The 25,813-nt window shown below is 46.8% G+C and overlaps 1 protein-coding gene across 3 annotated transcripts in view; it reads left to right on the forward strand.

Moving 5' to 3' along the window:
- The window catches only part of NTM (neurotrimin), a 962,773-nt gene that overhangs the window by 127,086 nt on the left and 809,874 nt on the right, over window positions 1-25,813 (forward strand). Inside the window, exon 2 of one of the 3 annotated variants that reach the window (XM_073903994.1) lies at window positions 11,903-12,073. The exons of the other annotated variants lie outside the window; for them this stretch is intronic. The gene's annotated coding sequence lies outside the window, so the exon portion shown is untranslated. The remainder of the gene's footprint in view (window positions 1-11,902; window positions 12,074-25,813) is intronic. 3 annotated transcript variants of the gene reach the window in all.

Genomic DNA, 25,813 nt, shown 5'->3' on the forward strand with positions numbered 1-25,813 from the left:
GTGGAAAATATATTCACCCCACCAAGACATCCTAAATTTTCATTCCAATATGGCAGCAACCTCACGACCAGTATCTCATGATCTATAATGAATGGGTAGAGATGTGCACGAGGGTCCTTGGGTTGAGCATCTCTTGAGCTAAAGAATTGTGAGCTGAAAAATACAAGTCGAATCCCCCCATACTCAATAGCTACTTGTGATATAGTGCTAATACAGGAACAATTACAATAAACGCTCCTGCTCAAAAAGGAGATGAACAAGAAGCACATAGCAGTTACTGGTCCATAGCGATTCTAAAATATAAAGAGGCTTTTCTGAATTTTCACCTTTCCTCGGGCATGGGGGTGAGCACTCCTTATTTATTTATTATTATTATCATTATTATTATTTTATTTTATTTTTTAGAGCCAAATTCTGTCTCTGTGAGGGTTTTCAAATATACTGCTTTTGGAGCCACTGTATAGACTCTGCCCTCTGGTTCATTTTTCCTTTTTCATAAGAAATAGCCCAAGTTTTGAGCTGAATAACTTTCTCAACCTGCTTTCTTCCCACAGAAGTTTGGAGCTCTAGGACCTCTTTTCATTTTGAACTTCCCTATTCCTTTATCCAGTCTGGCAGTTCTCTCTCCTCAGGACAAAGCTCTTTAAAATATCATGTTATCCAGGGTGTCTGGGTGGCTCAGATGGTTAAGCGTCTGACTTCGGCTCAGGTCGTGGTCCCAGGGTCCTGGGATCCTGGGATCGAGTCCTGCATCAGGGAGCCTGCTTCTCCCTCTGCCTCTGCCTGCCCCCCTCTCTCTGACTCTCATGGATAAATAAATAAAACATTTAAAAAAAATATCATGTTATCGGGGCACCTGGGTGGCTCACTCATTAAGCATCTGCCTTTGGCTCAGGTCGTGATCCCGGGGTCCTGGGATCGAGCCCCGCATCGGGCTCCCTGCTCCGCGGAAAGCCTGCTTCTCCCTCTCCCACTCTCCCTGCTTGTGTTCCCCCTCTCGCTATAAATAAAATATCATGTTATCTATCAATCTCACAGGGGGTTACTCCATGTCCCATGGCCCAGCAAAATTCTTTCTGAGATTGGAGTCTTTCTACTTCAGAAGTAGGGCACGGCTTTGGGACAGCACTGTTATGGTTCCTGGGAGCCCTTTGGTCTTGCTCAGAGTGTTTGGGGCATTGCCTTAAATCTTCTAGAGGCCCCGCATGGCCTTGACTTGATCTTTTCTCCAAGGTCTCTCCTTTGGGAGGCCTTTGCCACCTGGAGAAATGGTTGGGGTTACTCCTGTGGCAGCATTCTGCAGGATGCTCTTCTGGGACTAGAACATCTAAGAAGGCCTCAACCCATTGTGTTTGGGGACAGTCTGTTTATACAACAGTACATAAGAGAAACAGGCTGGTACTGGCTTCTTATGAGGTCTGAAAAAGAGGCACTAAAAAATAGTTACCTGATCAACCATATGGCGTAAACAATAGAAAAGTAAGGCATTTTAACTGTAACCAATCAGGACTTCCGTTACTTGTAATCTGGCATAATGTTTGCCACATTTCCTTGTGTCAGGTGGTATTTGAAAGATCACAAGCATTCTGGGGATCCAGCTAAGAGGAATTTGAGTGGGGGATACGTTGAGTTTGTGTTTAGTCAGATGTACTTTATGCACTTCATAGTCACTTCCTTGCATATTAATTCTTGCTAGCTTTTCCAATGTAGAGATGGCTTCTAGAAAGTTCCCACTGCCTACCATGAGACACCCAGTGTGACCCAGAAGTCATATTGTGACATGAATGGGTCGTCTGGGGCATCACATTAGAAATATGTGGGGAATGGAAAAACAATGGTAAGGAACCAAAACCATGTTAGTCTGGGAAAAATCTTCCAAATATCACAGCACTAAATAAAAGAAACTTGATAGATGTTTTCCCAGATTTGGCCAAAATCCTAAAAATTTTCATGACGTGACCAATCATGACTCAGGAAGCTGAAAGAAACTGTTTCGAACTGTCAATTTAAAAAATCAACCATTTTAGAAGACATACTGAATTATTTTTCTGTTTTTTTCTATAGAAAATATAAAATTGCTTCCAGTGAAAAAGTGATAAAAAAAAGGCATAAAGCTAGAAACAGGAAAATTTTTACTGAAGTGTATTGTGGAGTTGTTTAATATCTATATATTATTTAATATCTATATATTATTCTAGAGTTTCTGATGCATATGGGTGTTTTTCAGCTTTTAAAAATTTACAACTTATGATTTCTCATTTTAAATAAATACATCCAAACCTACTTTTATATTTGTAATTGTATGTCCTTTTTCTTAAGGAGAGCTTCAAAACTATATAATATAAGATTCAGGCCCCACTGAATCTGGGCCATGTCTGTACCTAGATCAGAGTCTTGACTCTCAAAGGCAATGACAGGATATTAACTAATAAAATCCTGGAGTTGGTGCTATCTCTCAGCATGGAAGAATCATGCTCACTGTAAAATGACTTATCTGGTTTGTATTTCTTGGGGTGAATAGAGAGCCAGAGGATACAAAACAAGATAAGACAGGATGAGGGATGAGAAAAGCAAAGAAGAAAGTAGCTTTACTTGGTAGCTGCTGAGACAGACATGGGAGCAGTAACTTTTGGCCACAGGACACCCTCAAACCTGATCAAGGTCTGGGGCCCAGGGAGACTAACACAGCTAATAATAACACCAACAATAATATTATAGTTCACTTATTTAATTATTGTTCAGGCATTGCTTTGAGCACTTTGTATGCATTAATTTATTTGATTCCCCCTAACAACAAAATAGCTCCCAGTGTCCTGTCCATTTTGTAAATAGGGGAAGCAGGCACAGAGAGGGGCAGGAACCTGGGCTAGGACACGCTATCTCTGTGTAGTGGAACCAGGGCTCCAGTGAGTCCAGCTACGCCAGAGGCTGCTTCCTTAGCAGCTCCCGACCCTGCCTTGCATTGGTCTAACACTGTGCAGTTTATCAAGCAGTTTTACAGAGAGCATCTCACTTGCAATCCTAATAGCCCTGAAAAGTTGGCAGAACAGTTGCTGCTACTCTCATTTTATGGGTGATTAATTGAAATCTAAAATTGCAAAGTGACTTATTCATGATCACATAGCTAGTAAGCGGTGGTATTAGAACTGAAAGCCAACTCTTGTAGGCTTTTCATTATATCACACTATGGATTAATACATTTCAGCAATAGTGCTTTTCAGTTCCTAAAACATCTTTATGTATAGTGCTAACACAATAATTTCTACAACTTTAGAAAAAGTATTATTATTATTATCCCAGTGTTACCAAAGAGAAACATGTGGGTCAGAGATGAAGCACCTGAGCCCTGGATATTTGACAATTCACGAGCAGCGTTCCCAGTGTTGATCCCTCCACAAATGACAGTATTTCCAGGCTGCTTTTAGAATCCCAAACACAACTTGGCCCTTCCCTATGCTAGGGGAACAGAAGACAGAGCAAACACCCAGGACTTGGAAGTGCATGGTGGGCTCAGGAAACTAAGTGGATTCACGTGGCAGGAACATAGCATGGATGGGTATCAAATTAAAAAAAAAAAATTAGGGCCAGAGGATAGGGGCTTGGAGTACCATGATGCAGACGTTATTTTGCCTTGAGTATACATAGAGATCTGTCGTCAACACTGGGTGAATAAACTGAAGAAATCCAAGTGTGTTCTTTAGCTTCAAACTGCCCTCTAGTCTGGGAGTAAGAAACATGTATAAAGGAAGGAGAAGAAAACAGCAACAAACAGAAAGCAACAACTTAAAACTATTTGTGAAAAAATAGATAAGTGATGTAGAAAATTAATATTGAGTCTACTGAGTCTTTCAATTACTATAAATGGAAGGATAATATAATAACCATATTTAAAATGACCCAGGGATCCATGGGGAAAAGAGCCTTGCTTACTAAATGCTTTCAATTTATAGTTGACCTAGAAGGTGACCTAGTTTGTAGTTTTATAGGTGGCCACTTAAAAGTGGGAGCATTCTCTATCACCCATAGCTCATTAGATTAATTTTCCTTAAGCTCTTCAGTGGTAATGATGATGATATTGGTGGTGGTGGTGGTGATGGTAGTGGTGGTGGTGGTGGTGATGGTAGTGGTAGTGGTGGTGATGGTGGTGTTGGTTGTGGTGGTGGCCATGATGGTAGCGATGGTGGTGGTGGTGATGGTGGTGGTGATAGCATTGGTAGTGGTGGTGATAGTGATGGTGGTGGCAGTGGTGATGGTGGTGGTGGTGATGGTGGTGATGCTGATGATGGTAGTGGTGGTGATGGTGGTGGTGGTGGTGGTGATGGTGGTGGTGGTCGTGGTGGTAGTGATGGTAGTGGTGGTGGTGGTGATGGTGGTGTTGGTTGTGGTGGTGGCCATGATGGTATTGATGGTGGTGGTGGTGATGGTGGTGGTGATAGCATTGGTAGTGGTGGTGATGGTAGTGGTGGTGATAGTGATGGTGGTGGTGGTGATGATGGTGGTGGTGGTGGTGGTGGTGATGCTGATGATGGTAGTGGTGGTGATGGTGGTGGTGGTGGTGGTGGTGGTGGTGGTGGTGGTGGTGGTGGTGGTGTTGGTGGTGGTGGTGGTGGTGGTGGTGGTGGTGGTGGTGGTGGTGGTGGTGGTGATGGTGGTGGTGGTGGTGGTGGTAGTGATGGTAGTGGTGGTGGTGGTGATGGTGGTGGTGGTGGTGATGGTGGTAGTTGTGGTGATGGTGGTGATCGTAGTGGTGGTGGTGGTGGTGATCATAGTGGTGGTGATGCTGATGATGGTAGTGGTGGTGATGGTGGTGGTGGTGATGGTGGTGATGGTGGTGGTGGTGGTGGTGATAGTGGTGGCAATGGTGGTGATGATGGTGGTGGCAATGGTGGTGGTGGTGATGGCAGTGGTAGTGGTGGTGGTAGTTGTGGTGATAGTGGTGGCTGCCATTGTTCACTGTTTACTGTGTTGAAGAGCCCACAGAAATTGCCTCTGATCCAAAGGCACTCTGTCAGTCAAATATCAGTCCCCTATTTCACAGAAGAAACATGTATAAAGGAAGGAGAAGAAAACAGTGGGACCAACACATTAACAAACTTTTTCAAGTGGTAAACCAAAATGAAACCCAGGTTTAAAAGGATACAAACGCCAGAATCTTTTCCTACACTGGACCTTCCCATTCCTTTGCCCAGAGACCAATATTGAGATTCTAATTTTTACCTATCAAGATTGAGCAACTAACTTTCATACTTACAGCATCCATGATTGAGTGGCACCTACATATCCATCCCGTATTTTTTTCTCTGGAGCCTCTTATTTCAACTCTCTTTTCTTATCAAATTTATAATAATTTCTCCTCAAATACCTTTTATTCTTGTACTTCTTAAGGCCTGTCATTCGACAAGTTCTATCTACCTAGTTTTTATCAAGTATTATACTCAACACATACACATTTCTCCCTTTCTTGAATGTGCTCCTCCCCCTCTCCACCATTCAAAACCCTATATGTCATTTAAGGTTTGTTCTCATGTGTCAGGCACATAATACAGCTGAATAAATTATTGCTATTAATATTATTACAATTTTTATCATTATTACCAGTCATTTAATAAGTAGTTGAGTGCCTACAATGTGTCTGACCACGGTGAGATATTAGGAATCTAATGACAAATATGACATGGTATTGGCCCCAAGGAGCCATGGGAGGTGTGTGTGTGTGTGTGTGTATGTGTGTGGTGGGGAGTATGTGGAAGGAAAGTGTGATGATACATAATATAGGATGATAGGGCAAGTAATGATGCCATGAAATAATGACATTCATTTTGGCATCACCACAGGAACTTCCCAGAGGAGGTCAGCTGATGTCTAAGGAACGTGGTTCAGTTAGTCAAGCAAATACAACTTCATGTTAGGTGACCCATCATCCATGTTTGTCTGGGACTAAGGGGTTTTCTGAGTCACTGGATTTTGAGTACAAAAACTGAGACAGCCCCAGTCAAACTGTGGTCACTTGTGCAAAGACAGGAGGTAACAGAGCTTGGTAAATATTTTTGAATGAATGAATGAGTAAATTATGCATGAATATTTGAGAGTAATAGTCCATTACTGATTGACCTACCTCTCAATATTTGCAAACCCAGATTTAACCTGGGAGGGTGCAGCTACCCCTAAGGTGTCCGTCCACAGTGAATGTTCATTTTGGGGTTTGCCTTGATGGCAGGATTTTAATAACAAAGAAGATGGAGCTGTCACCTGAAGGTGGGTGAGAGGCAGCTCTGGGAAATCTCTTCCTCTCTCCCTCAATCCCTCCCAAGCCTGTGTATTTCATTAAAATGTGTATGACAACATTTCTTCTCATATTATTGTATTACACCATCCTTAATTGCATAATTCAACATTTTCAAGGGTATTTGGAGGAAATTTGGACGGTTCATTGACTGGTAGTTGAAGGAAGCTGAGAATTAAATTAAAAAACATGAGGGGAAATTACTAGTAAAACAGACTGATTGAAGGGCTGATGTGGGCTATCTCTGAGCTTCCCTGCCCTGGCGTCCCATGCACACCGGTTCAGGGGTTTTCGGGGGAGTCTGTGGCCCTCCACACATAGTTCCTTGTCCCCTGTCTGGTCACCAGGAGAAGGCTAGGAAAGCCTGCTGTGGGTTGTCTTTCTTCCCCCATGCTCCCCTTCCTGTTGTTTGTGTTGTCCTGGTTTGCGATTTTTGACATGCATTCTGCAGATTGCCTGTTTTCGCCTGCTCTGTTGAATGCACTTAGGCTCTCGGGCTGATTGCAATCACGCTGATTGGAGGGAGGAGCCCGTGGCCCGCAGCCCAGGCCAGCTTCACCACTGCCTGAGCACTGGTCCGACTCCTGGCCTCCTGCTCTCTGCCCCGCAAACTTTCTCTCCCACAAGTTTCCCTTGAACTTCCCCCACCCAGCAGAGGTTTCTCTGCTTCCCTTCTCCTGACCACAGCCAGGGAGGGGTCACCCAGAAGCATCTGGCACAGAAATGAGGCTGGGTGGGGGGAAGAGTGCTCCCCGGGGAGCACGCGCCCCCATGCCCCTACTGTGGCTGACATCCCAGCCACAATGCTTGTTCTTATTGTGGGAGCTGCCTTCCTCCCCTCTGGCTCAGCAAAAGGCCCAGGTTGGAGAACGTTTGGTATTCTTACTCCCAGACTGCCTGTACAGCAACAGAATGCTTCAGTACCCTATGTGCAAAATGATGCATTCCACTTCACTGATGGGATGGTTTTGTTAGCAAAGGAGAACGCGGGGGCTGGGGATGGGGTCGTGGGTAGTGTCAGTTTATCAGAATGGATGCTAAGAATCTGTAGTGATTGCAAGAAGTCTGAATGGCCTGGGGCGCCTGGGTGGCTCAGTTGGTTAAAGTGTCTGACTTTGGCTCGGGTCATGGTCTCAGGGTCCTGGGATGGAGCCCTGCCTCAGGCTCTGCAAACAGCAGGGAATCGGCTTCTCCCTCTCCCTCGCCCTCTGCCCATTCCACCACCCCTGCTTGTGTTCGCATGTTCTCTTTCTCATTTTTTCTCTCTCTCTCTCTCTCAAATAAATAAATACAATCTAAAAAAAAAAAGGCTGAATCGTCTTCCGACTCCAGGGAGAGGCAAACATGAGAGTTTCGTGGAATTCAAAACTGAGCTCCTTAGGAATGAAGGGAAGTTGACTTCTATGGAGGCAAGTGAGTGGTCTTTGACTAAATGTTCAGAATGAAACAGATCCCTCCCTTCCGTTAACTGGAGACTAACATTCTCCCAGTGAAGTCCCCACCAACCTGTGTGTCCACCCCAGCCACACCTTAGGGCTAGGGAGGAGGGGGCATTCTTGGGTCCTTTCCTGTTCTGAGATTGAGGGTTCATGGCTGGGAATAACCTAGGCAATGGCTTTCACACCCTCCTGCCCCAGAGGATGGTGCTTTCAAGGTCCTGCTGGCAGCCAGCTGGGGTCCAGCCTCTGTCTGAGAAAGGGGAGACCTTCTAGTGACTCTGCAGCTGTGTTCCTGTCATGTCTGCAGCATTTCAGCAAAATCCTCCTTGCTCTCTGGGCAGTTGTGTTCAGCTTGAGAAGGACCCACCCAAAGACAGCGGGCAGCGTCTCTGCCTATAGACAAAGCAGGGGAACAAAACTCAGGCAGGCCAAAGGCAGGCAGAGCCAAGGGCAAGGGGCACAGGGGGCGTGGGTCACAGACACACCCCGCGCCCTTCATCAGTCCCCTGGAGGAGCCCCAAGAAACCTTTGGGAACCAAATGCTGAGTGGGTGAAGATTAGCAAAGCCCTCTTCACTGGGGGAGTCACCCAGACCCAGCATCTTCATCAGCTTATTTGGGAGCATTCAGCTTGTTCCAGTTCAATAATCCATTCAATAAAACTGTTAGTGCCTGACATGAATCCCAAATTGGTGTGTGGCTAGAGGCATGCTGGCCGCCCCGCCTGACAGACGGGCACATCTACCACCTCTTCTACCCTGTAAGTGAAAACCAAGTGATATTAACAGCTTAGCATAGATAATAGGAATTATGACAGCAATGTCAGAGCTGGTACTGAGGGTCTCTGTGTGGCCTTACCCAGACAGCAGAACCCAGGAAACCTTACGGGGCAGTCACACCTCACACCTTGCCCTCCCGGCTCCATCCCACTCCCTCCCGAACGCAGATGGGATTTGCTGTTACTGAATTCTCTCCAGCAAGTGGAGTGATCCACTTGGGCTTTGCTTCACAGCAAGGCTGTTGAGGTTTAGGAGGAGAAACTTGGCTTTATGAGCTGCTCTGGTCTGGGAGGAGAGCTGCCTGTTTCGTCTCCATTCCAAACCAAACCCTGTGGAGTGGGGGGCCTCTCTCTCCCGCCCCCAGTTTGCACCCAAGATCTCTGCTGCCAACAGGCCCTTCCTGAGCCCACGTGGTGGTGCTTGGTGCTGTGGATGGTGCCACCTCAAGGGAGGTAGCTTTGACTGGGAAGGGCTCTGTAGTCAGAGAGACCTGAGTTCAAATCCTGGCTCCGCCCCATACTGGTGATGTGACAGAATGAGCTTATGCCTCTTCATTCCCTAAAATAGAGATAATCATACCACCCCACTTGTGGGGTGGTTGGGAAGATTGTTGTACATGGTGCTAGGCATGTAGCTAATACTTATTGAATGCTTATGAACAGCTACTGAAATAATTTAATTATTTTGTACTGTTGTTTTATTGATTCTGTTATTATTTCTATTATGGTTATTGTAAGATTCCTCTGAGTCCTGCAGATGACTCTGAGTCTGTCCTGGGGCCAGGACCTTTCCCCTCTTTTTCCTCAAAAAAAAAAAAAAAAATCACAACAAGTTATTGCTCATTACTTCTGCTCTTTCCCTGTGGTCTTGTTTCATTAAAAATGCTAATTCCCCCAGCTTGCCTTCCCATCTTGGCATTTGCATATACATGAGCAGCTCATTCCCATTCTGGAGTAGGGCTGAGCTGGGGCCTGAAAAGGAGCTCTGTTGGAGAGGGCTGGCTGGGGGGCCAAGGCCAGAGCTGCCAGGAGGGGGTGACCACTGGCTCAGCTCCTCATTTGATCTCCTTTGTTCTTGCCTGCCCTGTTCTGGAGACACCTGCTGGTAAGCAGGAGGATGCTGGCTCCTGCCATGGGCACTTCTAACTGGCATTGTCTTGCCAGTGTCAGTTCCAGGCAGGAGATGTGACCTGTGCACTCAGCAGTAGCAGGAGGCTGGTCCTGGCTCTGCCTTCCTCAGAGCAGTGTCACTTGGCCAAGTGGTCCCTGGGACATTCCATTCCAGCACTCGGAGTTTACTCGGGAGTCCGGAGGAACTAAACAATAAAGCAAAAATGATTATTACAGCTCATGTAGTGCTGAAGAACATTATGTCCATAATTCAGAGGAGCACGGATTTGATAGTTCTACACATTCTTTTTGGAGTAAATGATGTGGTAGACAAAGAAAACATTCTTGGGATCTCTAGACATGGGCTTAAATATGATCTTGTCAAATAACAGCGGGGTAACCTGGGTACTCACCTACTCTGAGCCTCCTCAGCCTCATCTTTAAAATGGGCTTAATGGTAATGACTCCCCAACGTTCAGATGGCACTGAAATGGGTCAAGGGCCCTGCTTATACCCACTCGGTCCCCTTCACATCTGTTGTCACCACCCTGGTCCAAGCCACTCTGATTTTTTAAGTGTACCTCTTCACCTGTCTCCTGAAGGTCTTCCCACCCAACACTTCTGCTTCTCTTCAATCCATTCTCCACACTTTGCCAGGATGTTCTTTGTAAAACCCAAGTTGGATCATCTAATTTTCTTCTTTTAATCTCTAAATTGGCTTTCCTTTCTTCTTGAGGAAAAAAAATGCAAAAGTCTCTAACTTGTCCTCTGTGCCTTTCCAGCCTCGTCTCACCTACCCACCTCCTGCTCACAATTCTCCAACCACACTGGCCTTTTCTATTTTTTTTTAAATATGCTAAGCTTCTTTTGCATCAGGGGAAAAAACATCTCCTGAGACCCCAATCCAGATTAAGTTCCTCTCCCCCTTCATTAATATGCTCCAAGAGTATCCTGTGCTTTTGATGTGTACCTGTAGGTCAGCTGTATACACATTTCCATTAATTTGTTTCTCTTTTAATATTTTGTGAATCGTTTTGCCTCTTGGAGAAGCTACCTCACTGCAAATGAAACCCCTGGGTGATGTGTGCTCCGGCACCACTCATGGGACAGAAGCGCTGTGTGTCACTGGAAGGGGTAGACACGGTAGAATTCTCTAGAAAGGCTGCAGGTGCTCTGCTGCACTCCCAGCCCTTCCGTGCCTCGAAGGAGCACCATCCTGGGTGCCAGGAAGTGGGGACTAGTGTGCTTGCTCATTCCTCAATTCCAAACTGCAGAGCCCTGCCCCCTCATGACTGTGGGACTCCACATGTCCTTTTTCCTTCTTTGGACAGGTTATATGTTTTGTTAGCATGGACAGCAGGAGCCTGTGCAGAAAGGAGTGTTTGCCTCTTTTTTTTTTTTAGATCTTTATCCCCAAGGGAATCATTAGGATCTAAGATTTATGTATTCCGCGAATATTTATTGAGTAAAAATCCCCACGAAGCTCTATTCCACATGTTCTGTATTTATTTATCATCTTTTATAATATCCCTGCAAGGTAGGCGCTATCATCATTACCCTCGTTTTACAGATGAGCTCCCTGAGGCACAGGCAGGCGATGGAATCTGCCTAAGACCACACAGTTAGTAAGTGGTGTGGCTGGAAGCCAAACTCGGACAGTATGACCTCCAAGCTGCCCACTTACGTAGAGTCCAACCAACCAGGCAACCTGCCTGCCCTCATGGAGCTTACCTTCTGGTCAGAGTCACAGATGGCAAACAGAGACAAGACAAGACACCACCCATGCTCCTTGGGCAGCAGTAAGGGCTGTAAAGACTATGAAGGAAGGGGACACAGAGTGGCTGGGTGTCAGGGACGAAGATGGCTGGTGAGTGGTCTGTGGGGGTCTGAGGAGGTGACTTTCAGGCAGATAAAAGGAGCTGGCTGTGTCATATCCAGAGGAAGAATGTTCCAGGTAGAGGATGGGGAGGAGGACCTGTCATGTTTGCGAACCACTCTTGTGCGGGAACATGGGGAGTGGGGAGGCACATGGCAGGGGACGAGGTCCAGAGAGGAGGCAGGGCCAGGGCAAGGAGATGATGCCATCAAGAGAAGGAGTTCAGGCTCTACTGCAGCGTACTGGGAGACCACTAGAGGGTTTCCAGGAGAGGGATGCTAAGATCTGATGCGCATGTTTAAGGGTCATTCTAGCTGCTTTTTTAGAGAATGAAATTGAAAGGACCAATGGCCATGCTCTTCCAGTCCAAGTGAGAGGTACAGTAGGCCCCCTGATGTGTGGGTTTGCTTTCCACAGTTTCAGTTCCCTGAGATCAATCTCCATCCAGAAGCAAAAGATCCTCTTCTGACATGCTGTCGGAAGGTCAATAATAGCCTAAGGCTACGTCACAGGGCCCACGTCATTCACCTCACTGCATCTCATCACATGGATATTTTATCATCAACAAACATCATCACAGGAAGAAGGGTGAGTACAATATAATATTTTGAGAGAGGCCACATTTCACATAACTTTTATTACAGTATCGTGTTATAACTGCTTTATTTTATGATTATTGTTGCTAATCTCTTACTGTGCCTAATTTATGAATTGAACTTTATCCTAAGTGTGTGTGTATAGGAAGAAACATGGTATATATAGTTTGGGACTATTCGTGGTTTCAGGCATCCACTGGGGGGCTTGGAGTGTATCCCCACAAGTAAGGGGAGGCTATTGTAATGTTGACATGGGGGTGACACAAAATGGGCCAGACGGTGTTTTAGAGCTCCAGTTATGATAGCATTTGCTGTAGAATTGTGTGTGTGGCAGGGGCTAAGAAAAAGCAGAATCAATGCTGATTACCAGGGTTTTAGCCTGAGCAGATGGTTAGATGGTGACATCATTTATTAAAATGGAGAAGACCAGAGGAGGAACAGGTGTGTGTGTGTGTGTGTGTGTGTGTGTGTGTGTGTGCACGCGTGCACGTGCGAACCTTGGGTTAGCCTGAAATCGAGAGTTCTGTTGTGAACATGTTAAGTTTAAGATGACCAGTTGACTTCCAGTGGGGATGTCAGGGCGTATTAGGTCTATGGGTCTGGGCTTCAGGGAAGGGTGGAAGACAGAGACATCAGCATTCAGGTGGCACTGAAGCTCTGGATGGGACAAGAGCCCACAGAGAAAGCGTAGACAGAACAGGGAGGGGAGGAGGGACCCAGGCCCTGCAAGACTTGGGGGGGGGGGTCAGGAAAAAGAGGAGAAGCCAGCAAACGAGGGAGGAGACCCAGGAGCTTGTGCTGTCCCAGAACAGTGGGCGACAGAGGCAGGGCAAGAGGGGTGAGCCCTCTGCCAGGCAGATGCCACTTCAAATCCTGACTAGCCCCTGGCACTCCTTCGCTCCCCCTTTCCCTGACCTATTTCTCTCCAGGTCACACTCCTTCCCACCCCAGCCTTCCCGCTGGGATACAGCTTTGTAGGGGTAGGCACTTTTGCTTCTTTTGTGTAATTAATAAGACATATTCCTGGCACCCAGGACAAGGCCTGGTCCTTCCTAGGTGTTTAACAAAATCCTTGTTGAATGAATGTGTTGTGTGAGGGAGAGATAGAGGAAGATCTACAGGTGGAGAACACCGGGAACTTTCCAGGACAGTTGGGTGACACCTCTGCTCCGTTGATAGTGCTTGTTCCTATTTTCCGGGGCAGACAATAAAGGATGTCAGCCTGCAGAGTCGGTGTGCTGGTGGGAGTTCTCCAGGAAAGGGGAAGCTACGAATGGAGAAGAAACAAAGAGGTGAATAAAGGCAGGAACAAAGTCCTGAGTGGAGGGGGCGGGGGACAAAATGGGATGAAAGGGAATCTTGAGCACAGGTGAGGGGTTGTCTTGAAGTAGAAGCAGGATACACGGGTGGGAGATTTGGGAAGAAAAGATTATGGATTGCAGCTTTGTTCTGATTGTTTCCAGCTCCTCTGAGGTGTAAGAAGTGAGGTCTTTACCTGAGGGGGAAGAGAAAGAGGTTTGGAGGCTTAAGGAGAAAGCAGGGGCTGTAGGATAGTCCTCTCTGCTGGAAGGAAAAGCAAATTTACTGGGAAAGTATCCCAGGATCGCTGGCAATTTCAGGTGCATTGATATTTGAAGTCATAAACTTAAACTTCGGCTAGGTGGCATGCTTATGCATTTTTTCTCCAACCACGTAAAGGTGCAGTTAATAGGAGGAGGGATTAGTTCAGATGCCATCACAGTCTTGTCAACCACAAAGGGCTGTTAGTGATTCTAGAATAGGTGGGTCTGAGCGAGGGTGACTGAGCCACAGCCTTTCTGATAGATTGGATTCCAGCAAAGGTGCTATCTGGCTCGCTTTGACTCAGGCTCCTGAGGACCACTCACACCAGGACCATCTGGGCCGGCTGCCACCTGCCCCCCAGGTCCCCTGCTCCCGAGGCACCCACTTTAAATACTGTGCTTGTCTTCCTCATCTGGGCTTGCCTGGTGAAGCACCCCTCCTCCCCCGCCCAGCTGCCTCTGTGCTCCTCTTCCTCTCTCTGCTGCACGGCACCCCTCCCCCCAACACACACTTGGGCCTCTTCTGGTGGCCTGTGGCCATTTCTGACTTCAGAATGCAGATCCACTGGGCTCAAGTTCCCTGGGGACATACACAGACCCCTGTCCTCTCCTGACTGGGGAATGCCCTCAAATCAGAGCTGCCGTCACCCAGCTCAGCCCTGGTTAACCCCCTGGGGCTTGGCAGGAGTGACTTTCCCAGATCAAGTTACTTGGCAGAGAACTAGAAGGGCTTTCAATTCACCGAGGGCCACCATACCACCCATCCCCTGCTCCAAATGGAATCTGGAGTCTGTTCCACACTGCGCTGGGGTTCTCTCACTCACAGATGGCACTGCCAAATCACATGTGCCACCTCTCTCTCTGTCCCTGGGCCTGTCTACCTCTACCTAGATTCCCAGCTCGTACAAACTGCCTGGTCTGTGTACGCCACGGCCATCTGGGTGTTGGTGCACCCCCACACGTCTGTCAACCATCAGTCTTCCTGGATATCTGTCTATTTATCAATCTGTAGATTCCCTGCCATGGGGCCTGCTGTCAGTCTATCCACCCCTCCTGCTCCCTCTGCCTGCACCTGTGTCTCCCCCAATGCCAGCCTGACTGCAGCCATCTTTCTTCTTTTGGCAGTTGGCACTCATGTCTCCAAATCAACTCCTTTTGAAATCTACCCACCCTGTCCTCAGCACCGTCTGACCCCCGGGCCAGAAAGCAGGCAGAGGCTGTTAACATGAAGGCCAGATGTTGCTCTGTACCTGCAGCAGGGGGTAGAAAGACATGTTGGCCCCAGAGTCATCAAACCTCCATCCTACTTGACCATGGGGGAGTCACTCACCTCTCTGGGCCCTGCTGAACCACATCTAAGAAACAGGGATCATGGGACCTGTCATATAGAAGTAGTTTCACGGTTAGAGGACAAGGTGCCACCGTGTGTGTAGCTTAGTTCACAGCACATGGTAGGTCTCTAAAAATGCTCTTGAATCTATGGTGTAAGTTCTAAATCTCAAACATGTAATATGAACAACTACCATTTATTGAATTATTATTCTCACTATCTTAAGGACTTTATATGTTTAATTGTATTTACCTTTTACAAAACCCAATGACCTCAATCTTCAGTGTGGTCCCTGAAATGGTAGCATCGGGGTCGCCTGGGAATGTTTAAAACTGGAACTTTAGACTCCCATCTCCAGACCTTTTGAGTCAGTTGGCATTTGAACAAGATCCCCAAGATGCTGAAAAGCGACACAGTGCCCTTATCTATCCTCATTTTACAGATGAACAGACTAAAGTCAAACCTGGGTAAATAACCTGGCTGGGGCCACAGAGCAAACACATGGCAAATTCTAGGCTTTAAGATTGACTTCTCTGACATCAGTCCTTGCCACCGTGGCTTCGTGTACTGTGAGGAAGTAAACACGAAGACACATACTCACACACACGGAAAAGTGATGGGCAGCCACTCAGTGTATTCAGAGCCCATGATCTGAAATGCCTGGAGGTGAGAGACCAGACAAGCTGAGAACTATCTTTCCCCTCCCTGGAAGAAAGGGTACTGGCAGGAATGTAGACTGAGGATGAGGAGACTTCAATGTAACCGGCTGTGTGATCTTGGGCATGCTACTTCACCTCTCTGAGCCTCTGTTTCTTTCTTGATAAAGTGGATGATTAAACCAGATATCATAACAATGTACCTCTGTGATTATCCTTTTATTTTGTAGGTGATTCTGTTCTGACACTCCACATGCATGAGAATTTTGTCAGTGTTTCTGCTTGATGTCAATTACCACTCTAGTAATGGAGTTAGCATAGGGGGAAATGGAAAAAAAAAGAAAAAGATGTAAGAGGTTGTAAGAGAATCTTTAAATTCTAAAATCCAAACCTGGCTTCTTCTAAAATGACTCATTCTCCAGCGCAGACAGATCGGAGGGCCCTGTGTCAATTATTCCTTGTGATTATTCTGGAGCTTGTTTGTGGGACTGGAGGCCCTTTCATACATCATTCCTAGGACTTTTCTCAAGGGGTTTATGGACCAAGGACATCTGGTGCCTGAGGCTTTATGTCTGTTGGTGTGATCATCCAAACAGGGGAAGGGCCTATAACACTCCAAATGCTGGTGCCCGAATATCTTTAATTCCTTCTGAAGGGTCGAGGTTATTTCTCTATCGGGAGTGCTAATGGGATTCTAATACCCTGGCAAATGGGATTTTTTACAACTGCCATTCTGCAGTTACTGAGATGGCGTGTCGCTGGGACAGCCCTATAAATCTTGCCAAGTCACTCTGAGGAGGAGGAGAAGGAGAGGAAGCCACAGGGAGAGAGGACTCACTCGGTGGTGCAGGTCGCATGCTGGGCCTGCTGAGGGGCTGCTCTGGATCTAGTTCAGGATGAGTTACTCACTCTGCCGGAGAGCCAAGAGAAGCCAGGAAAATATGGCAGGGTCCACAGTCCCAGGGCCTAAGAAACCAGACAGAATTTGATGGAAATGAGGCAAGGGGCCTATAGGAAACGTACTTTACTCTTTGCACCCTTTCCTTTGCATTTGGTTTTCTAAGACCTCTGTTTCTGAGGCCTGGAGGGCAGAGGACTTAAGGATATTGGTCAAAAGCTGGTACCTCTGTCATCTTGAGTCCAAAGTCCAAAGGACCCAGATAAAGGCTCATGGTGGATATTATGGAGAAACATGAAATTGACTCATCCTTTTAAAGGGGTTAAAATTGATGCCTCAGAGCAAAATCACTGTTAGAAAAATATGATAGTTTATGTTGAGATTAATTACCCTTTAAGCATGAGCTCCCTCTGAAGCTAGGTCCTTATGTTAATACACAGTTTCACAGTTTCCTTAGATCACCACAAGAGATGAGAAAGAGCAGATTGTAGTTTTTCCATGTTAGAGAAGGATGGTAAGTCTTGAAACCTGAAAAAAGTTGTCCCAGGATACACCAGTTTTAGGTTGTTGACTTGGGCCTCAAACCGAGATTTTAGAATTTAAATCCAACCTGCCCCTCCCCCACTGCACCAAGTTGCGTTCTCCAGGAAGGTGGGCACAATCCTCTTCCCTCTTCGGGGTGCAGGCTGCCTCAGAAGGAAAGCTTCACTGAAGAGTGATCTTAAATTGGGGGTCTGCCCCAGCACTGCCTGACATGGGTGCCCGGTCCATGGGCATATCCTAAGCACTCCTTTTCAAGCTCCCGTTTACTCTGTCCTTACAACATGTCTGTCAATTCTCTCTGGTTTCTCCTGTCTTTTTTTCCTCCTTTGCTTGCTTGCCAACTTCCTCCCCCAGATGCAGACAGATGATTCAGTGGATTTATTCACTGCACCATGAGCATGCTCTTGTCCATCCCAAAGTGTAAGCTTCTCCAGGGCAAGCTTTCAGCAAGCAATTACAGAGTCAATAATGTTTTTTTATAACCAGACCCTAGGGAGGATATGAAGAAATATAAAACCCAGTTCTAGTTTTCAAGGAATTTATAAATTTCCTGGGAAGGCAGGATATATCCATAAGTTAAACATCAAAGTAATTGTTATCATTATATGGCTCTTGATAGTATGGAATATTTTCAGAGCACTGTCTCATTCCATTCTCCATTGGTAAGAGAGGGTTGGGATGTTAATTCCTTCTTTAGAGATAAACTAATGGAGGCTCGAAGAGGTACAGGGTCTTGGCCAGATTTACAAAGCTAGAAGCTGTTTAAATAAAGCTCCATCTTGGGCACGTTGCTTCACACAGAACGGGGCCAGTAAATAAGATGATGCCAATTTGCGTGATACCAATACAAATGCCACAAGCCATCAAAGAAGAACCAAATCATTAAGCAGGAGGATTAGAGAAGACTTCACGAAGGAGATGAAATGTAAGTGGAGATCTAGTTTTCCATTTCTGAAGAATTTGGTCCCTGTGGCTCAGGGATTGAGCATCCGGCAGTGTGTGGGGAGATGAAAACTAAGGGCCTGGAGGTACCCAGGGATGGCAATTCACAAGTTGCATGAAAAGATCCAGGCTTTTCCACTTAGGGTAGAAACTGTGCCATTCCAGTGCTGAGAATGAGCCCTGGGATGTGGGGCTCTCCTTCCTCATCCTAGCTTCACACTCTCCTCCTCCCTGTGCCCACCAGCCCCAGCAGGCTTGCCGCTCACTCTCCACCCTGGCTCAAGGGCTCCGCGGCTCCAGCCAAGAGAGGCAGAACCTATTCAGGGGCATTTTCCAGGGTAAAGGCACCTGGCCTGTGTCATTCTCTCATAGAGATGGGAAATGGATGGCTCTGATTACCTTTTCTCCTTTCCAAAACCATCCAAAGAATGGGGCTTGGAGCCAGACAGCCCTTGGGTCAAATCCAGCTCCAAGTTTCAGCTTATAAGACTATGGTCAATTTACTCATTTCTCCTAAGTGCCTAATAACTTGAGCCTCACTTTTTTTTTTTCAGTTTGAATAACAATTACTACCTGCCATATCACTGTTAGTATTATTTTGGTTATCATGGCTTTCATTTTCTTATTACTAGACCTTTCTCAAAGTCCCAGGGGCCCGTGTAACTGAAGCAGCTAATGTTGTATGGGGGTGGCTGGCACAGGGCTCTGCCTTCTGCTCAGCCCTGGCTGGACAGGGTTCGCAGGAACCGCTAGGCTGTGAGAAGAGTGCTCTGCGGTGAAGTCCTCCCCCTGATTCTCTGGAAGGAGCCAGGGGCCATCTGTGTGGAAGGAACCTGGCACATCATACCTTAACCTAGGTTCTGCCTCCAACTTTCTCTGTGGTTGGGGGAAATCACTTAATCTCTCAGAAACTCGGGATCTTTAGGTTGAAAACAGTTTTGAAGAGAATGGGCCCCCTCCAGAGCTGTTGAGAGGATCAAGGGAGCTGGTGCCCTTGGAAACACTTTATCAGCCCTGTGCTCTGGACCATGTGGTCTTCTGAGCAATGCTTTTAGGGGCTCATCTGGTGTTCCTCCAAGACCCACAACAGATGTGGATGCATCTGAGTCGAGAGGCCAGGTAGTTGGTGGACATGGGTTTCCCGACCAGCAGCAGAAGCTCAGGAGGAGCCAAGCCACCTTCTCAGGGCTGAGCCAGGCAGATGAGCCCAGCAAGTGGGGCTGGGCCAGCGGCCAGTGGGAAGAGCATAGCGGTCCCTAGACCTAATTGAATCAAAGCGAGAGGAAGGCAGAGACCTTCCTCTGGCTGCCAGAGACCCTCAGTCTTGGCCTGTGTCTGGCCAGGGCTCCCATGACATTCATGCTATTACCCGGCAAGCTCCAAAACACCCCTCATTTCTCTCCCTGCTTAAGGACAGTGTGAATACAACACCGCCACTACCTCCGGCCTTCAATGTGAAGCCTAAGGCTTCATGCAGGCTTGACTTCAAGCCTGCACTTCAAAAAATAAAAAAATAAAAATAAAAAGCAAAACCCAAACAAAACAAAAACCCTAAGGTTATACATATTACATGACTGCATCCAATCTCTGCCTAGGATTGATTTTTCTCCATCCCCAATTGCAGGAAGCCAGAAAGATGGGATTATTGTCTTGGGCAATCATGAGCTGAGGCACCTGGCAGCTGAGCTCTCCACCTCCTCCTTCCACACACTTGTAAATAGGCAACATCTAGTTCCATTCTGTCCCCACAATCCTCAGCTCTTATGGCACAAACAGAGGCATTTACTGAAGCCCGTTATAACTGGGAGCACTTTGCAAATCCAATCTCTGTGTCAGAGGGTGACCTTATGGAGAAGGAATGCAGAAGGACCTGACCCACACCTGGGATGACAGGCACACGGCCCAGCTCAGTGGCCCAGAATTTCCAATCATATGGCAAAGCCAGGCCCACCTGCCATCCAAACAGATTCCACTGGTACAGGAAGGGAAAAGAAGAAGAGTAAAGGGGCTGGATAGTGAACCACCCAGCCAAGCGCAGAGACCTACCAGCTCCATACTGCGTAGCCCACCTGTGAACCTCGGACCCCGTGGTCGAATCTCTCTTTAGGGAGGAGCGGAGTGGAATGAGAGCTCAGGGGACATGAGTGGACCTCACTGTGGGGCTGTTGTTTCGTTCTAGAGCCACCCGCTACACGCACGTTGAAGCATGCCCTGAACTGATGACAGAAATCATTTGTTCGGTGTTTGCTCATGTGTCTCTTGTCGGTTCTCTTTTCTGAATACATTTAAAATCTCTGTCCTTGCTGCCCATCTCCAATCGCAAGGTCTCCATGGCCACGGGCACTGCCTGCTGCCCTTGCTCTTCATCACCCTTACTCGGCCCAGCCCAGGCAGGGGCTCTCTAAAGACCGAGCCCTGGGAGAGGGCCCCGAACTTCAGGACCTTGAAGATCTCCCCTGGATGAAGAGCCCAGAGGCCATACCTGCAGCTGCACTCACTCCTCAAAGACCCTGGCTCTGAAGAGCCCCATGTGAAATGGCCAGAGTCTCCTTCCTTGGGCTCTGTTGGTCTCTGCCTGGCAGCAAGCTTAGTCCCAGCTCTGAGTTCCTAAGTTCATGACTCAGAGAAGAAAGGCATTCACAGGGTGGGATAGGAAATCACTCCCCAGGCCCAGCAGGTACCGTCGAGCCGTAGGCCGCTCTGCCATGTAGTCTGTCCTCTCCCTGTCTCCACAGCCCCTGCCAGACCTGGATCCACAACTGGGGGAGAAGGACATCTCGTCCCTTGCCTAGTCGCTGAAGGGCCATCCCCACACTCTGCTCTCACCTTGTGTTGGCCCAGATTTGCCTTCTGGAAAGTTTCCTGCCCCTTCATCTAGATAAATTGCCCAAGTTAGCATTTGCTTGCTCCGCCCTGCACAGGGCATCACTGACACTTGGAGCCCGGTTCTGAACCTGGACGAGGGGCAGGTCCTCATATCCTGTCTTGTCCTCCCCCCGCCCCCACCCCGGTCCTTTTCTCCAACTGCGTTCAGCTCCTTGTTCTAGTCCTTGAATGCATCCTTTCTGCCTATGAGGCTGTATCCTCCTCACTTCCTTAGGGAAGGCTCCATCTCTGCCCCCCCCAATACCCCACCCCCAGACCTCACAAGCTGCACCGTGTTAATGCATAAGCAGGGTCCCATCGACTGCTGAGTGAATGAACCCAGAGTGCAAAGTGGGGTCAACACTTCATACTGGCAGCACCTCCTTTCTAGAAAGAAACAGCCGGGCCTGTCAGTAGGAAGCTTCCCTTCACCAGCCTGTTGGAGGGCATTGTGCTGAGGCTACAGAGGAGTTAGGGTCTCTGCATCCAACCTCTGGGATTTCCAGAGCAGAATACAGAGATGGCGATACACCATGGATGTGGCCCAGCCAGCCGGACCACAAACACCGAACAAAGACAGAGAAACACCTTCGAACACAAGCCAAGGGTCAGCTCCGCCTCCAGTATGAGGCCAAGGTGTTCCAATTTCAAGTTTGTGAGAGATGGGATTAAGGAACGATAGCAGCTTCCTTCCTTAATTCCTCCTTCCACTGTGAGATGTGGGGAAGATAGAATGAAAGAACCAATATGAAAGTGCTTGGAACTTACTGAAGCTCAAAGGAGCTTAAGGATCTAAAGTATTATGATTACCTTTTAACCCTATGATAATATTGATTATATGGGGGGATGGTAGGGGCCTCTGGCTGCCTGGGCAGAGTCCTTGGAAGCTGAGCATATTTATAAGCATTGTTGTGCAAAGACCTTGACAGACTGAGATTCGGAGGGAGATTTATAAGGGTGGTGGAGGGGCAGAGGTTAACTTTTATCTTTATTATGTGTCGGGAAATGGCTTTCTGCCAAGTCCCAGCCCAGGGGGAAGACAATCAAATGTACCCTTCCCTGCAGCACCACTGCCTCCTGATAGACACCAGTATTTTCACTGTGCCTCCTGCCTCTGGAAATTATGCTCGTGAGCTCTGGCATCAGCCTTCCCCTTGAAAATTTATTAATAATGATAATAATAATAGTAAGTCAGCTGACACCATCACTAATGTCCCAGGGGAGAGAGCAGAAGGAAATTGCCCCTAACAGAAATGCTTGACTTCATTCTCTCATTTAGGATTCTGCTTCAGCTGATGAAGGAAAAGGGTCACAGACTTCAGGGTCAGAAAAGGTGGGGCAGGAATGCCTGCACTGATATGTACTCGTGCCTTCTTTGGCAAACCCTTTGTATTTTTTTCTAAGTTTCAGCCTCCTTATCTGTAAGTGTGGACGATATTAATATCTACCTCATCGTGTTGTTGTAAAATTCAAATGGGAAGCACCATGCAAAGCATTCAGCTGACTGTCCAGCATGGAATAACTCTCAGGCACTGTGAGCTATTATTAACACTGGTATTAGTGCCAGTCTTGGAAAAGCAGATTTTAAAGTGCAGATACAGGAGCCCATTAATTCATGTATGCCAAGTGTCCAGCCCAATGGCCAGTGCACAGTAAGGTCACATTATCTGGTCATACCCATACCTGGCCTGGGGGAGAGTCCGTGGCATTAGAGAATATTACCAGGAACAGGGCTCTCTGCCCATATTATGTGGTGTTTCCTCCCTGCCTTTGAACATGCACTCACCTGCTGAACAATTTGATGTTGTGTATTTTCCTCTCCCACTTAAACACTTCCTCAACCCTTAAATGTGGTGGATAATTAAAGGCAAAACTGCAGACTTAGAGTCACCTCTTCAAAGAGCAGGTAACAGATGCGGTAGGAGTTCCCCATGAGTTCAAGGTGAGAATTGTGGAGATAATTTTCTGCTGGTGTCAGGCACATTAGTTTAGGAATGTGTGATTCTGGCCTTGGAAGCCAAACTCGGTTCAAAACAATAATTCACAGTTAATGAACTTACGGAGTTATGGCCCTAGGATCAGAGCTTTCCTCTTGCTCATTTGGCTAGTTTGGCTGGATCAGGTGTTTAAGCATAGACATGAGGAATATTTCAGAGAGATACACATATAAAGCTTCCTGTGAATGCCCAGGCTAATTTACAGTCATTTTTGTTTAATTATGCTGAGTCCCGCCATGGTAGCGCCAAACAAATGTCTATTCTCTATCCAGTTTCTAGGTAGGAAAATAGTCACAAAGAGAAGACCCATATGGCACTGGGTTTAGAAAATACGGAAAATTTGGGGCACCTAGTGGCACAGTTGTTTAAGCGTCCGACTCTTGGTTTTGGCTCAGGTCGTGATCTCAGGGCCTTGAGATCAAGCCCCATGTCAGTCTCCACTCTCAGTGCAGAGTCTGCTTAGGTTTCTCTCTGCCCCTCCCCCCATCAAATAAACAAATCTTTTAAAAAAAAGAGAGAGAGAGAGAAAATACGGACAACTTGGTGAATTTTGTAACCTTTCCAATGTGCTGAATAGAACTTAGTGTCCACTTAATAGCTGTGTGCATTTGTTTGTTTGTTTGAAAATAAATATGTTAGAGAAGATACTGCTGGATGGAAGGTACTGCTAGATTTCCTTTAATGAATGGTTTATTTCTAGAGTGTGCTTTTAATTTCTCAAAGTGCTTTTACATATATTATCTCCTTTGATTTACACGATGGTCCTGTGGAGCAGGAGGTAGGTACTATTTTATTTCACAGAACAGATGGAAACCCGAGGCTTGGGTTCTGAGGCAGTTAGTTCAGGGACGGGGTAGCATTGCTAGATCCAGCCTCAGGCTTCTGAGTCACCAGCCTGTGCCCTTTCCACTGGACGACCCCGTCCCTCGTGGAAAGTTGCACCCTGCATTATGAGAAAATATGTATTGTATTAACTTGACACTGGAGGAGGGAGAACTTGAAAAATGGCATAGAAGAATGTCTTGTCTGAGTACTCAGGGAGAAGGTCATCTCTCTGTCTTTTTCTCCATCCCTCTCTCTTCTGTAATGTAAAAAAGACTCTTTTTGCTTCCTCCTGGGCCCTTTTAAGTGGTTTCCACAGAAGTAGATATAGAGCCGTTTTAGACTGCATTTCAGGGTTGGTTGCTGTTGCAGGAAAGGTGACTATGGTCTATCAAGTGGCTATCTATCTTGATATGGAGGTCACCATTGGAAGTAGCTATATGCTTGCTTAAGGGGAGATAAGCCAGCTGATCGGGAAGTCTTTCCCAGCTGTGGCTCAGAATCTTTCGGGTAGTGATCAGAGAGCCTGACTTCTCATTGTCTATGCTGTGGCTAAGGTCTAAGCTGCTGATTGGCTCTCAATTTATAGGTATCCCAATCACGCCCCACAAATGGATGCTTGATTGCACCCGAGATGCTTGTAAAAGATTCTGAATAATGTATAGGAAAACCAGACTCTAAATGCCCATGTCACATGCCAAACAAAGACTCCAGGGTCACGGTCCTAGAGACCCTTCCCTTATCATGCTCGCTCTTTCCTTCCCCTGCTGCACAGCCTGAATATTAGCGTTGAGTGCACCCCAACAACATAATCACAAGAGTCATTATTAGCAGGCAAAAATGATCTGCAGACTGGCAAACAGTGGTGTGGGGAGACCCAGTTGAGTTCTGCTTCAGTCACTTACATGTTAAATCCTCTTTTCTATGTATGCCCTACCTGTGTCCTTCCTAACATGTTGGCCAAGCACTGCTCTTTCATTTTTTCACCTTTATTTTATTTTTAAAGCCGACCAGAGTGGAAGCCAGTCTCTTTGGTCTAGCTTTTCTTTGTTTCTGCTCAGGCTCAGGCAGAATAGCCTTCTAATCCATGGAATGGTCCTTGAAAAGACAAGGATACCTGTATTTGCCTGCTGTCAGCCCTTGGGTCTAATTAGCCCATTTTCCAGCCAAAGTGCTCCCTTGTTTAACTTCTCTTACTTACTTTCCCACTCTCCCACCCCTCCCTGTAGCACCAGCCCCTGCTGCTCTCCGAGGTTGCATGGCCCATCTGTAGCACTCAGTATTCTGGATATCGGCTCAGCCATTCGAATTAGCACGAACACAAACATCCTCATTTACATGGAACTCACAGAAGGTGACATTCTGTCTGTAACAATAGGTTATAATTATCATGTCTCTCATTTGTATTCCATTTTACAGCTTCTTGAATTGTTTTCACATGCATTATCCCATTTGATTCTGCTTACAATGCTGAGATGTAGGCAATTATTCATTCCTTCCTTCACTCACCGAATATTTATTGAGGGGCTGGGGAAGCCGAGGTGATTAAGACGGGCGTGGTTCTGCCCTGGTGGAGTTTATAATCTAGATGAAAAAGATACCACCTTTTCCATTTTATGGTCAACGTAGCTAAGCCTAGAGAAGATGCAAGTCTCAAATCAGTCACATTGTAAGTGCAAGGGAAGGACTAGAACCCAGATGCGTGGACATTAACCCTAGGGCTTCTCCTATTTCACCTGGCTGTTTCCCTGAGGACACAGGAAGTCCTCATCACACACAGAGACTGTGTTTCAGGAGTTGAGTACTTGGAATTCAGGACACATTCTCCCATAGAAATTATGTTATAAATGGTTACTATGTTACAAGGCCATTCAACAAAAGCCCAGTTAACCCATTTAACCCATAATGTAGCTGAAGCACGCTATTAATAGGACAATTTCTTCCCCTGCTACACCACTGGGGAGGTATTTCGTTGGGCTCATTCAAAACTGATGCCCTGAATAAAATCAACTTTGGACCTTTCGATTTCCTTAGTTACTACTCACTGTAGGCAGGACACCATCCCAGTGTAACAGACCCACTTCCCTCCATTTGTTTATTTTCATTACATTTTCTGC

This window comes from Callorhinus ursinus, unplaced genomic scaffold (genome assembly GCF_003265705.2).
Source record: "Callorhinus ursinus isolate GAN/ISIS: 27379988/994484 unplaced genomic scaffold, GSC_fseal_2.0 scaffold19, whole genome shotgun sequence".
In the NCBI taxonomy this organism is placed as follows: Eukaryota; Metazoa; Chordata; class Mammalia; order Carnivora; family Otariidae; genus Callorhinus; species Callorhinus ursinus.